Source organism: Balaenoptera physalus (genome assembly GCF_965194825.1).
Source record: "Balaenoptera physalus genome assembly, chromosome: 7".
Lineage (NCBI taxonomy): Eukaryota > Metazoa > Chordata > Mammalia > Artiodactyla > Balaenopteridae > Balaenoptera > Balaenoptera physalus.
This window is the reverse complement of record NC_138886.1, coordinates 46,117,328-46,133,309: the sequence shown is the minus strand read 5'-3', so window position 1 is coordinate 46,133,309 and position 15,982 is coordinate 46,117,328. Positions and strand designations below refer to the sequence as shown.

At 34.9% G+C, this 15,982-nt stretch overlaps 1 pseudogene across 1 annotated transcript in view; it reads left to right on the top strand.

Annotated features, from left to right (window-relative positions):
• The first annotated feature begins 795 nt into the window (after positions 1–795).
• The window catches only part of LOC309664936 (SWI/SNF-related matrix-associated actin-dependent regulator of chromatin subfamily E member 1 pseudogene), a 35,188-nt pseudogene continuing 20,001 nt past the window's right edge, over positions 796–15,982 (top strand). Inside the window, exon 1 of the transcript in view lies at positions 796–15,982. This exon is cut by the window's right edge and continues 20,001 nt beyond it. The product of the transcript in view is annotated as an SWI/SNF-related matrix-associated actin-dependent regulator of chromatin subfamily E member 1 pseudogene (transcript).

Here is a 15,982-nt window from a genome sequence, read left to right as displayed (position 1 = left end):
TAGTAAAATAGTACTTGGAGGCCAAACACACATACCGTTAGTTTTTAAATATATCAAGATGCTTTACTAATTAATAAAATGCAAACTAATTTTATTGTTTCTGATACTGTAAAAGCTTTTAGACTTGGATTTTCCCAATCCAAAATTATCAAAAATACATTTCTTATTATGTGTGGATATGTATAAAATTAAAAAGGTCCTCTTATTGGGAAAAGCTGGGAACCGCTGTCTTAGAACATAAATATGAAAAATCAATTAAATCAATTTTTTATGAACAGCCTCTCAGAACTCAGCTTCTGAAGTCCCCTTCCAGCCTGTTCATTATACTGAGGACCAGTGTTATGTCTGTGGATGACTGAAGTTCTGACTGATGTTACTGAGTACTAATTAATACCTCATCCTGTAAGGTAGAGCTCTGGTAGAATCATTCTGAAACTAATTTTCAGAAATGCCTGTCCCACCTCAACAGATGCTACATCACTGTGAATATGAAGGGTTATGTTGTATAAAGCAAAGGGTTATTCTAGACATGTCAGTCTCTGCACAAGTCAATTAGCAGTCTCGACTACAGATGATTTCCATTCACTGTAGCATATAGACAGAGTTTGTAATTATGCATTTATTTGGGTGTTATTTGTTTCTATATACATTAGTTGTCATGTAGTTGTCAACTCCATGGGGAGAGGACTCTGGCTATCTCCCATTGCCAGTGTGTCACAAACAACTGGCATGAGAGCTAGCCAATATCAGATACTGAATGGATGAATGAATGAATGAATGAATGAATGAGAGACATCTAAAATTCAAGTATGTCTTATTATCTCTCTGATGGTGGCCAAGTTATTCAACTTCTTTGAATCTCAATTCTTTAAATCTGTGAAACATTAACCTCTTTTATTTTAAGTATTACATGAGATGATGTATATAAAATTTATAGTAAGCACTTGATAAGTGGTAGCTATTAATAGATTTCTTTAAAAATTTTTATATCTAAAAGCAGCACTAAAGAAACTGGAGGAGGTAATGGCAGAAAATGAAGATACTTAAAGTCTCGCGAAGGATACTCAGTGTCTCACCAAGAGGTGAAACTGAGGAAGAGGGCTAAGAACATGCGGCTAAGCATAATGTAAAACTTATATATGCTGAGAACTTAAAGCACAATAATTCAAAATGAAAAGGCGCACTGAGAATGCCTTGTAAACTGAGTGTAGATGTATACTGGTGGGTCAGTATTTACGAAGCCAATAGTTGTGCACAGAGCCTAAAGCAAGGTGGCATTTTAGATTCCAAGAGTATCATAGAACCAGGATAAATTACTTGACATGAATAAAAACCTTTAATACAAATACGTACAATGTAGAGGAAGGAGTTTTATTCTCTCTACATATGTAATGTGTATTCAGTGTCAGGTCTCCACAGTATACTGTGTTGAAACACCAAGTGTAGAAGACAAACATTATCTGTGCTTCCAGATTTGGGGTTTTGGTTAGATATACAGTTTATGCCCCCGGAGCTACTCACCCATTTTCACCTTTTCACTGAGCTCACTATATGATGACCCTGTTCCTTCCCATTATGTTCTACCCTGATTTGTAGGGTAGTTAGTTCCATGCTTTTTAAAATAGTTTTGATCACCCCAAAATGCTTCCCTAAACACTTGTCTGTTTTGAACTTTGTATAATAGAATCATACGATATACGTCATATATTTTTTGTCCTTTCTTTTACTAGAAGAGGGAAAATTAGACCACATTGTAAGAGTGAAGGGTATCATTACAAGGACGAAAATGAAAGTCAAGCAGTGGGAAAAGAGAGAGAGAGAGAGAAAAAAAGCAATGGGGGCTGATCCCACCATCCTTAGAACACAGATCTGGCAATGGGAGCAGAAGATGCTCCTCTTTTAGAGTTTGGGCTCCTCTGGGCTCCTGTTGCTGCCGCCGCCAATGCTACGGTGGAATGGCTTGAGACATGAGGTAGCGGAAGGAAAATATGAGAAAAGGGAGAGGAGGTGCCTCACTCTCTCCGAGCGTGATGAGTGTTCCTTCTCACTCTGAGCCAGAACTGGAGGGCTTCTCCTAGAGCCCTCTCTGTATGCTAACCAGTGCCCACTTCTGCACTGGCCAGAAATACTGGAGGAAAACAATAGCAAGCAATCTCACCATTAGGTCAATGATGCTTTACATTATGGTCTTCTTCCTCAATTTACCTGGTATGATTACTTTTCAGAGCCCTCGAACGCCACTCCATGCATTTTGTGCAGGTTTTACAGCAGGAGTAAATCTATGAAGTCTGTTTCTTGAACAATGTGCAGCTGCTGATGCCTCTGCTTAGTTTTCTTTTTCTTCTTTTTTTCTTTCTTGATTTTAAGCCTGACTCCCCAAAGGTCAAGCTTGAGTTTACATAGCTTATTTTTCAGCCAAAGATTGGGCTCAAACACTACAAACCAGTAAGTCTTCCACTATGTGCTGAAGGATGTGTGTGGGGGCCAGGGAGCACATTCAAACTTCAGGCTATTTTTAAGTCTGCTTTGTGTTTCAGATGGGCTCTCTGACATCTCCCCCTGGTCATTACAGGCTTCTTCTGCCAGGGATGTGCAGGTGGTTGGCACATACACACAGTTTATGTAGCACACATACACAGCCTCTGGTCAACCTGGGATGTATGACTATCTCACCTCCCTGTTCTCCTTTGCTAGTGCACAGGTTTCTTATTTCCATCAAGCAGGCCTGTGATCTCAGGATAGAAACCACTGGCTCTCTTTGTTCCCTTATCATGGATGTTGTCACTTCAAATGACACAATCCAAACCAAGCGTGCCCCTTTTGGTGGCAAAACTTATATTCACAGCCTACCCCACCATGGTTGTACTACTATGCAGACCAAGCTGGGGGAAATGGGAGAAGCTTTGGGCAAAAATGTCATGGACTATGCTGTTTTTACTTGAAATTTAGTCATTTTCATTAATAAATGCTTCTTTCTTGATTATCTACTTTTGAATTCCTGAGCACTGAAATGGTTGTATTTTACAATTTTGTCCACCTTTACAACTTTCAAGCTCCTCATTCTACCATGTTGGAAGCTGATTTCATAATCAGATATAATATTTTGATATAAAATGGCTATCTGCGAAGATAAACTGTATTATAATGCAAGCATTAAACAACTAGAAAATTACATTTGAAAATATGATAGTTTTAATAGCATCAATATTCATCAGAAACTTAGGAATATATCTATCAGACCTGAAAGAACTCTACAATGAGATTTAGAAATCATTAATTAAGATACAGAAAAATCGAGTGAGACATCATAACATGTGCTTAGTTGGAAGACATAATTTGGTAAAAATTTCAATTTTACCCGAATGGATTTGAAAACTCAATTTTACTAAAAATCCCAGCAGTTGTGTTTGCTTGTTTGTGTGTGTGTGCACATGTGTGTGTGTGTGTATAAACAGACAAGATGTTTCAAAGAATAATAATCTTGAAAAAGAACAAAGCTGAAGGAATTACACTACCAGAAATCAAGATATATTAAAAGCTTTACTAATTAAAATAATATAGTATTAGAGCAAGAAAAGACAAATAAACCAATAGTATTGAGTTGGCCAAAAAGTTTGTTTGGGTTTTTCCATAACATCTTATGGAAAAAACTGAAAGAACTTTCTGGCCAACCCAATACAAAATAGAGAATCCAGAAACAGCAGTCTATGCATACAATAAACTGCCTGTGACAAACCTGATAATCTAATGCAGTGAGAAAAAAATATTTTCAATAATCAGTGCTAGCTCAAACAGATATCCATATGAAAACAAAATGAAATTTACCCCACCTGTCATCATAGACAGAAATACTTCCAGAAGTATATGTCCAAATATAAAGATAAAAGCAATAAAGTTTTTGCAAGAAAACAAGGGAGAATAGCTTTATCATATTGAAATCCATAAATATTTCTTAACTAGGAAATAAAAAGCACTCACTGAAGAGGACTGATATACCAGACTATATCAAGGATAAGAAATATTGGTCAGCAAATAACACCATTAATGCAGTAAAAAGGCAAGCCACAGCATGGGATAAGGCAGTTGTTTTATGCTATGTCTAGAATGTATAAAGAACTCATAAAAAGTAATAAGAAAAAATTCAGTCCAAGAAAAAAGGTGACAAAATGTTTCTCACAGGCACTTCACAAAGGCAGGGATCCAAATGACCAATAACATATGAAAAGGTACTCAACATAATTATTCTTCAGATAGGTGCAAATGTAAAACACAATCAGATACTAAAGCACAGCAACAGAAAGGCTAAAACAAAAATGACAAAATAAGAAAAAAGAAAGGAGAAAGAGGGAAGGAGAGAAGAAGGGAGAAAGACAGAGGGAGACAGAGGAAGGGAGAAAGAGGGGGGAGGGAGAAAAACTGTGGAGTGGGCAGGGAGAAAGAATAAAGTACAAAGTTAAAAAAAAAAGAAAGAATGAGAGAAAGAACAAACCAAGATTAGAGAAGAATTTGGAAGAGGAGGAGGTAACAGGTCTTTCATACATTCCTGGTAAAAGTATAAATTGCTGGGCCCGTTTTGGATAACCACTTGGCAGTATGTACCAAATCTAAATATAAATGATAATTTACCCAAAAAATCTAATTCTAGGTATATATACCCAATAGAAATGCAAATATATGGTCACCAAAATACGTTACACACATATTTATATTCTTATATTCATAATAAGAAAAAACTGGAAATCAATTGCCAATCAAAAATTGAAAACATAAATATTGTTTTTGCTTTGTTCAAATAATGGTTAACTATATAATACTGAGAGTGAACTAAAACTGCTTATACCCAAACATAATACTGAAAAAGGAGGCAGACACCAAGAGTTCACATTGTATATAGTTATATAAATTTCAAAACAAGAAAAAACTAATGGATAGTATTACAATTCAGGATTGTGGTTACTCATGAATGAAAAGTGGCATGAGAGTTTTTTTCTGTTTTTCTGATGTTCTTTCTTGAGTCAGGTGTCAGTTACACAAGTGTGTTTAGCTTGTGAAAATTCATCTAGCTGTTCATTTGTGATCTTTGTAAGTTTCTGCATACCCGTATACTTCAATAAAATGTCTACGTAAATAATTAATGTTTGTTTTGATCTTTTTTTAAATTTAAATCTGTTTTGATCTTTTAAATGCAAATTACAGTGGAATGAAGACTAGCCCTGAAAAAAATATCATTTTCATTCACTTGCATTAAATATAAGGGGAAGAAAAAATGGTGAAGCTATAGTTAATGATGAATAGCTGTGAATAGTACACACACTCTTCTCGATGCCAAAGCTCCTAACCTATATTTATCAAGAATGGTGAGTCACAATAATAATTATTAATATATACAGATATTATTGTTACATAGGCCTAGGTTGAAAAAATGGTCAGAAATTCTACTTTATGTAACCTAGCATGGCAACACACTTTTTACATAGTCGCTGGTTCTTGTTAATCTTATAAGTACAATTTTATACTAAACTAGGTAGGATTGTGCTCAGGAATGTATCAGATCTGGTCTGATTATTTGAGAGGTAATAATATATGAATGGTGGAGCAGAGAGATAGTTATTTCAGTTCTACGTCCCTACTTAAAATGATAGAGTCAATGAGTAAATATAATTATGGTTTTGGGGGACACTAGGATATTCATCATGGGAGAAGGGAGATACAAATATGGAATGGAGTGAGGTGAGGAAGAGCCCTGTATTACTGGATTTGAATGGAGTATAAGAATGAATTCTTGATTTAAGAAAAAATATTGATATCAAACTTAATTTACATCGTCTACTTTCATTTTATACTTGCTTTGTATGAATGCTGCCCAGGATTTTCTTTTCATTACACAGTATTTGGATTTTCCTGCATCAGTGAAAACAGGTGATTGCTTGAAGACAGGGGAAAGGTTTAAGTGGTTTACAAGTTTCTAGCTTCAAATATGCCCTGTTCTGTTGGTACAGCAAAGTGCATTTTTTGATAGATGCCACTTTTTTTTTAAGAGTTGCAGCAGCCCCTTAATCTTGTATTTGTTTGTTTTGTTGTTTTTGTAGAACCCTTTATTTCCCAAACTTATTTCTATTTGTCCTTTTACCACTCTTCATAGGATGCCTCATGGTAATGCATTCCAGAAGCTGTCTTTTCTTCACTTGCGAGCCCCCCTGCCCCTTAGATCCCTGCAAACCAGTGCTCTGTTGCATTTCAGATGGGACACTTTCTTTCTGGAGATGGTTTTATTTGTTTTCCACCATTGCTGGGCCCTGACTGCCGTCTCCTCTTTTCCATGTAATCGTCTCCTAACTCTCCATTTATGAGATGGGCTCAAGTGCTGGTTCTGTTAGTGGTGATAGTTTCCTCCATCTTTAAATGTATATTAAAACATATTATATTCTCTGTTTGCTAGATATTCTGCAATTTTTGAGCATTGATGGTTTCATTTGATTTTCAAAAGCTGGGTAGTGAGTTCTAAATGTAGGCCTCTGCCACTTTCTTACCAGAAAAGGGAAGCCCTCTGTAGGTACACTGTAAGACTTTTTAATAAATAAATGAATACTTGAGTGTGTTTAATATGCAAAGCACTATAAGTATACAACTTGCCTCATACCGGGCAAATGTTCTGTGTAAAAGAATCCATATTCAGATTAGTGAGCTGACTTTCAACGATGATACCTCCCAGAAACATCTCTCTATAAACAAGAATGGTATGTACTTAATTTTCTCTGGCACTTTGCTCCCCAAATATTTTTATGTAAATATTTATATATACAAAAGCCTAAAAAAAAGTCTAAACTTATTAGGATCCACCATGATTTTTGAACATAATCTTGTTTATAGTATCCGTACACTTATTCCTCACTGTTAGTAGAAAGGTATTTGGGAAAATCAGAAAAAAGGTGTCATCTTTAAAATATATTTTCTCTGAAAAATAAAAGACAACATAGAGAAAAATTTAGGGAAGAAAGTTCCAAGAAAGGGCCATGTTCTAGTGAAGTTCTAAGAGATAGCAACAGAACATGCTCATGCATTGCCAGTTATCAATAGTGCAATGTATAAACAACATTTTAAGAGGTCACATTGATATGATGTACTAAAAATTTGAAAGTACTTAAGTTTGAATTACCATTTCCACTTTTCCACATCTGCTTTAGAGGAATACAAACATGGACACAGAGACATGAACAAGGCTATTTATTTCCATAATGTTTGCATTAGCAAACAGTAGAATTAAATGTCCATTAGGTGAGGAAGAGATATACAAACTAATGTAGATCCTTGTTATGGAATACTATGGAGCAGTTTACAAAAATGAGGTGATCATTTGAATGCTATTATGGGTAAAACTGAACTATGCTCAAATATCCACCCCAGATGGAACAGACACCTAACAGTGAAAGTTTAAACAATGAAGTTTCTAGAAGATAACATGAAAAAATATCTTCATGACCTTGAAGTAGGCAAATATTTCTTTAACAAAAATATTATTACTAAAATAGTAAAAAGAAAAATTTTAATCCTTAAAGAAGAACTGAGAGAGTATAAAGAAAATAAAAAAGTATATATATATTCATATATATCTAAGAATGACTCATATAGAATATGTGACAACCTCCCAGAAATCACTAAGGAAATGACAGACAGCTGTTTAAAAAAGAGAGAGAGAGAGAAAAGATTGGAAAAAAGTACTTTACAAAGAGGATTTCCAACAGGCAATATAAAAAGGAAAATGTGATTAATATCATAAGACTCCAGAGAAATTAAAATCAAAGCCATGTAAAATATTACTGCATTCTCACTAGAATGACCACACTTTTTTTTTTTAATGAAAAAATATTTAGTTTAATGAGCCCCTGGAGCTCAAGTCTACTATGACAGAGTATAAATTAGTACAATTGCCTTGGAAAACATTTTGGCAGTACCTCCCAAGCTAAAAATATGCTTACCCAATGACCTACCATTTTTACTCCCACGTAAATATTCAAATGAAATGAGTACTTTTATCTACTGAAAACATGTACAGAAATATTCATATTAATTTCATCTATAATAGCCAAAACTGTAAATAGCATAAATACCCATATAAATGTTCATATAAAGAAATATTACAGCGGAATGAAAAAGCTGTTTCTCACAACAATATGGATAATCTCACAAAATAATGCTGAACAAAACAATTCGGAAACAAAAGTGTACATGTGTTATGAATCCATTTTTAAAAGCAGGAAAAATAAACTATGATGATTAAAGTCACATGATAGTTACCTTTGGGGTATATTGACTGAGAGAGACATGATAGGGTTATCCGGGGTGTTAGTAATATTTTAATATTGATCCATCTGATGGGTTGACTTCACATGTATTTTCATTTTATTTTATTTTTTATTTTTATTTTTTCTCAAGTCCATTCTCTACGTCTGCGTCTTTATTCCTGTCCTACCCCTAGGTTCTTCAGAACCTTTTTTTTTTTTTTTTTATAGATTCCATATATATGTGTTAGCATACGGTATTTGTTTTTCTCTTTCTGACTTACTTCACTCTGTATGACAGGCTCTAGGTCCATCCACCTCACTACAAATAACTCAATTTCATTTTAGAAATGAAATTACATTGTCATACTTTTAAGATTATTAACTTTTACATTTGAACTCTATAATTAGAAAAGGAGAATGAGGATGTATCTCTATATATTTACATAGAAATATTTCTAAGACATATTATGAAGTCAAAAAGTAAATTGTAAAACAATATCTATAGTATGAACCCATTTTTATGACCATCTCACCTCAACAAAATAAGAAACAAAACTGCATATTTGTATGTGTATGTATAATTTTCAATTGTGTGATTAAAAACAAATGTATCTCACTCACAGAGTAATTCCAGGAATTCTGAACCATGTCTAGGTCAGAGAATTCTTATTAGGCCAGTTTTTCCTTATATTAGTTTAAATTAAATCGAGATATTTTCTGTGTCAAATTTATTCCAACAGAAATGACCTGGCCAAAGGATTTTGCTTCTTCGAATTAAATTTAGTTTCATAAAGCATTAATTATAACTATATATTTTTTTCATAGTGAAAACTTTGCTTCTCTTTATCTTTGACTTGAAAGACCAGAGAACTGTCATGTCTACTAAATTCTATCTCCATGTCTAATCAGTGCTAATATTACAATCAATTCAAGGACCAACGATCAGTCTTTTCTAGAGTTATAAAGTCTGAGTTTCAGTGAAGAAAAGAGTGAAAATTACCAGTCTTACATCCTTGTTACAATAAATCACCAAGTATTTATTCATCACTAATCTTGTACTTAATCCTTTCTTAGGCAGCCTGAAGAGTAATGAGAAAATATCAGACATGGTTCCTGCTGTAAAGGAGACAATAATTCAATTGAAAAGAGAGGGTTTTGTTAAAGATCTTTTGTAATTTAAACTACCTACAGAAGGGCCATCTGTCAAAATGATAGATTAAATTCTAATCCAGACTAGGAAGCGAGTGACAAATATATACTTATCATTTAAGATACTTATAGAATGATTACACTGATAAATCTATATTGGGACTAACTAAAACACAAAAATGACACAAAATGGATTATGTTACATACTGATGACTCTGAAGAAGTTATTGTGAATAATTAAGAGTAATGAATATGACAACTTGATTTTGTTCAAAATTAAAAATGAGGTTCTCAATCTTTGCCCATAATAAATTTACAATATTTATTTTTGAAAATCTCCAAATATTTATTCATAATAAGTTTAACTGAGTAGAAAATACAAGTTACGGTACTGATAATAAAAATAATAATTTCCAAATGTTGAGATGTCACTTGATGAAGTTCAGACAAGTAGAAAGTAAGACAGCCAAAATTTGAATAGTTTTATCTGAAGCCAAATTCATATCATTTCTCTCACCTCAGAGTTCCTTCTATCCAGTTCTATAAAAGTATAAAAAATTGCTTCTGCATTTAATGTAAACTGATGTGACTATATTGCCTATTATGTCACTCAAAGTCCCATGTAATTGACAACATTGAACATGTTACACCAAATAAAAGTATATCTGCACTGTCAAAAGTACATCTCTTTTATAAGATGAGAGTTATGCTTTCTCTTAAATTTCCCTTTTTCCTACCCTCTGTGGACATACATAGCCAAATTTTATGCTAGTAATAGAATATGTTAATATTATCAATGTCATTCTATTTCCCTTTTCCTCCTTTGTGTTTACGTCAGTTTACTTGAAGTTGCCTGAAATTCCTATTCAGAAGATTTGAGTTGAGGTTAAATTAAAGTTAGATGTGACAGGCATTGAATAACTTCTATTAGTAAATACAGATGAAGTTTCAACAAATATGAGGCAGAAAGAAGTCTATTTTTTATTAACCTATGTGAATAGAATGTATTTTTGGTTTCTACTAGTGGTGATAAAGGAAAAAATTATACTTGGTTCACAGTCCAAAGAAAAATAGAGCTGAGAGGGCTCTCAAAATAGGAAGGGTATCCTTCCACATCTAGGCAGTCTTCATTCAGTGTACTCTGCACAGATAGGCATCAAACTTTCTCTCAGTATCTCCATGGAAAAATAGACCCTGCCATCATCTGCTTTCAACTTTTCTGTGTTTCCTCAGTGGTTTTCCCACTGAGATACTCTCCATGAAGCTGTCAGATTTCTTCATTTTTACCAATTTTCTCTCCTAGACTTCTGTCTAAGCAGACTGTGTTTTCCAAGATCGGTACTGATTCAGCCTGTTATTTCTGCTTTATGCTTCTGAACACCAAGGGCTATGATATTAGCACATGGTGCATTATTGTCCTAAACACCATTGAGAAGAAAGCAAGACCCCAAAGGGTGAAGGCATTAATGAAAACAATGAGCACTTTAGTAAGAATCCCAGGATGTTTAAATCCAGTGTCCCAGAATGATATATAACTTTGCCAATTGTAGCAAGCATTTCAGGGATTGATTATCTCTTATAAGTTGTAAATACAGGTACTATTTCCATTCATGCAAAATTATTTAGAAAGCAAAATACGGAACTGTTTTCTACTAATTTAAATGGTAAAAGAAGAAGGCAAAGGACTGAAATTCTTGCCATGCTCAGCCCTAAAACAGAAGATCCTCTGTTTGGGCAACAGTGCTGTGGATATAGCCAAGAGACTGCTTTGGCACAAAAAAGAATATATCAGCATTACCACTGCCAGTTACATTCCATTGCCTTTAGTTTCCTGGCTGAGTTTAATCTGTGTGTTTGGGGGAGGGGAAAAGGCAAGAGGGAGGCAAATCTGGCAGCCATTTCTCTTCAACTCTACAATGTCCTTTTTAGTATCTAAATAAGAATATGCTCCTATTTCATCATCATTTTGCAGGTCTAACTATTGGGAATATCAACACTGTGATAGTTACCGCAATATTGCTGAACACAGCTGTTACTCTGCTTATAGAAAATCAAGGAAAGAAAAAAATTGATTTAATCAAACTTTGATTACTCTGATGTTTAATTTTTAGTTTAAGTTCTAGCCGTCTATTGCTGTGTAAAGCTAATTTTAAAAAGAACAGAACATAGTTGTATAACAATAATGTATTATCCCACACAATTCTGTGAGTTGAATCAGCGCAACTGAGAAGTTCTTTCTTGGGGTCTACCATGCAGTTGAAGGAAGATGTAGGCTGATCTTGTGGTCATTTTAAGGCCTGACTGAATTGGAAGTCCAAAACATCTCCCTTACATGACTGACAGTTGATGCTGGCTTTTGGCTAGGCTCCTATTTGGGGCTGATCACTGGAGCACCAATATGTGGTCTTTCCATGTGGCCAGGGCTTCTTCCAGCATGGCAGCTGTGTTCTGACAGGGAGTATCCTAAACATGAGCATTCCTAAACCCAGGAACTGGCACAACACCATTTCTGCTGAATCTAATTGTTCAGAGCAGTCACAGAGATCTCCCAGAATCAAGAGAAGGGAGAGGGACACAGACCACACCTCTGGATGGGTGGAGCATCAAAGAACCTGTGGCCATCTTTAATCTGCCACATTTTAATTATTACCATATGTGGGGAGTCGCATCTTAATTAAATGGCTAAAATTGTTTGTGAATATCATGAAGGTGTTAAAAAAAATCCACAGTGTAGTAATCAGCAAAGCACAGTATATTTGTATCTTGCTGGTAGGTAAAGAACATTAACAAAATTAGTATAATTTGATTTGTATTCCAACCCTCTTTACTCGTGAGCTAATTTTTGGAGGACTGACAGGTATTTCAGCATAAGACATTCTCTTACTGGCCCAGCATGAGTGAAGATGTTAGTGTTGTTTGTAGAGGAGGTGAGGGGCCATTAAAGATATAAGGTGTTAGGTCTCTGAATATCCTTCTCCTTTCATGGCACTGAGGGCCGAAGTAAAGCGAGCTTCCAATTAACTCTGATTTCAACAAACCCATGGTTCTTTCATTCGATATTCCCAGTGGCTTGTACATTGAAGTCTTCTGTGTTACTATTACCCCTGTTTCCCCCTCTCTTAAAATGACACTTATACCCCATAGGAACCCTCTTTCCAATGTGTCTCCTGTGAAATTCAGATGACTTCTCATCTGTGTCTTAGTCTTTTGCATTCAAAGTGAAATTTTCTTGACCCATCACTCAATGTCCATGGGTTAGGGAAGTCCAAAACATTTCTCATGATCAGGTCAAGCTCTCAAAAGCATTCTCGTGGTCAATTATTCTATAAGCATCGTATCTGTTTCACCCTGCTTTATTTAACACCATCTGGATTAAAGTAGCTCATATCTACTAAAGTAGCTCAATGTCTCTATTAGAGGAACAAGAAAAACACATGTGTACATCTACTAGGCCGAGGAATTAAAACGCGCTAATAACTGGGCAGAGTACACTGAAGGTCTTAGTGTATTGGAGCATTAGAGCAAATAATGGAATATCCACAACCAAGTGATGAAGAGACAAGTATAAAATTTTTTCATGTTATCTAGTTCTGGATACACACTTTGGAGGATGAGTGTTCATGAGACCATATATCCTGAGTATAACCTGTGTTTCCTTAAACCTCTCTATTTGCAGGAAACAGCACTGGCCATGTTTGTCCTACTTTTATAACCAGTTAAAAGTATATCTTGATCATATGGTTTTCCCTTACGTATTTAAATTTATTTTAAGTCTTCTGAAAGCTTGATCTCTAATTCCTGAAATGTGAACAAGAATAACAACAAAACAAAAAGCAAACAAACAAAAATACCCCAAACAAATCACCACAACAGAATCATTTAAAACCACAGCAACAACAAGCCTGAGTTAAGCATAGTGGGATATAACTATATTTAAGCCAGTTAAGTATTTTACAGAGCAGTTAACAAGATTCTTAGAAAACTGATCAATCTTTTGAAAGGTAAAAATCAAGTAAAACTTACATCTCAAGGTTTGTATTATATTCCTTTCAGTGTCCTATCAGTTTAATATTGCTTTTGGGATGAGCTATTGCCGCATTCTGCCTATTTTCTTCTTTCCAACAGGATAATACTGTTCGTATGCCCAATAATGACAAATAGATTTCATCTCATGTGACAACTCTAATCAATTGATACTGGATGCTTGGGGCATTGTTTTGTGAACAGTTCTCAGGCTATGTCTGGACTCAACAGGACTAAAAGTTCTTTATACCATCCAAGGGCATGATGCAGGAAGTTGAGTTACTAAGTGAAAGATATCAGTCATCCCCACATTGCCTGCTAAGAACTATGGACAGGGATTTATCCTTGGTGTTTCAAAAGCCCATCTGTGGGTCTAGTCATTGCTATACCCCTCTTACCTAGCATAAAACGAGCATTCAACAAGATTAACAAATGAATGAATCAATAAAAAGTACTGGATTTTGGTTTTTTAAAAAAATATGTCTGTAATGGACATACAATGGGATACAAATGGGATGGACAAGTAAGGAAAGAGAGAACTAGTAGCCTACATCAACAAATGTGTCTTTCATATACTTCAGTAAACATTAAGAATGTGGCATAAGATTTAATACATACTCCGGATAGCTTGTAAAATTTACCTCCCCTTTACCAAAATATCTGTTTTATTAAGTATCAAATAGTCTGCAGTAGGCATTTTCTAGTTAGAAAACCATGAAATTATAATTTTAGAACTGGATGAGATTCTAAAATTTAAACTTAAGTTAGATTGAATTGTTAATATTTGAGTACATGACTATCCCCTGGATCCAAACCTTCACCCTCTGCTAGGCTAAGAGTGTAGTGTAGGGCAGAACATGTGTTATATACAATTTCCCTTCCCACACATAGCCATAAATCTTTCTCTATAAACACTTGGGGATCATCACCTGATATTATGATATGCTTATGAAATCCTATATTTTACAAATAATTCTAGTTGAATCTTCTTGGTCACCTCAGAAATTACATGAAAAATACTTCTCTAAAGTGTTTTTGAAATTATTCGAATGTTCAGAATATTTTATACATACATCAAATATATTGTTGCTAACAATAACATAAATAAAAGCAACAATAATTTCTCTATTTTTTAACATAGTATAGCATACTATACTTAGATAAACTACAGTTAAATATACAGACATTCCTCAGTATGCGTAGGGGATTGATTCCAGGAACTCCCTACCCCATACCAAAATCTGCAGATGCTCAAGTCCCTTATATAAAAAGGCATAGTACAGTTGGCCCTCCGTAGCCACAGGTTCTGCATCCATGGACATGGAAGGCCAACTGTACTGGGGTTTCTGTTTTGGCTTCATCCTTTATATGTGATTTTGGATAGGTAGCTTAATGCTTCTAGGTTTTCTTATTGGTAAAGGGACACAATAATTGTAAGTACATCAAGAGAGTATATTATAAATGATTTTTGTTTTTTGTTATTTATTTAATCATGTATGTAAAATGAAACAATTTGTTACAGCATTTCATCATTACTACTTCAAGCATGAGATTAAAAAAAATTGGTTTTCTTGAGATAGATAATTTGCAACAAATAAAAGCAATTTGTGATCAACAACCCCAAATCTTCCACAGTGCATTTAGAGGTCCAGGATACATCTTCACAAGGATGGGAAATTTCTCTCTGATATCTTTCTCCATAGCCATGAGAAAACACAATTTCTGGCTCTGAGGTGACATACTCCTGACTCTTAGAAATGCAGTTCTAAATCTTTATCTTACTTGATTCTTTTGATATTTCTATCCATCTCCTTCTTTTGGAAAGTCTTGAAGCCTTCCCTTGCTGTATCTCTAATAATCTCTCTCTTATTCTTCTAATAATTCCTTCCCAGTTTTACACCTTACCTCTTAAATGTAAGTATTCACCAAAGTTCCAGCATAGTTTAACTTTACTGTCGTCCCTCACTAGAGCTCCGCATATGTGAAGACAATCAACTACCCAACATTTCACCATATCTCTCAGGCACCTCAAGCTCTACTGATATGACAATAATCAAACTTTAAATTAAATGCCCCTCCTGTAGTCGCCTTCCTGTTAAAACCACCAGTCACTGTTGTGCATAACACAAATCTGAGGTCCTGAATTTCTTTCTCTTCTCTCCAATTACTATGATTGTACTTATCAACTCTGCCCTGAACTTTCTACTTCCTTTATCTTTCTTCAGTCACCTTGAATCTCTTCTTGGCACATTTGTCCAAGGGATCTCTCTAGAATGTAGGACTCATTATGTCTCTGCCTCCCTTAAAGTCTTCCCACAACATCCTGCAGACTTCAGAATGAAAGTCATGATTCTTAGCATGACACAAAACTTTTCATTGTCTATTTCCCCCCTGCCTCTCCAGCAACTTCTTACCTTGTGTCCCTGCACTTGACCATAGTGTGTACCCCTACAAAACGATTTGCTGTTCCTGGAATAGCTGTCTCCCCACCATGCCTTCTGGCTTGTCTTCCTTTTTTGAATTTCTCT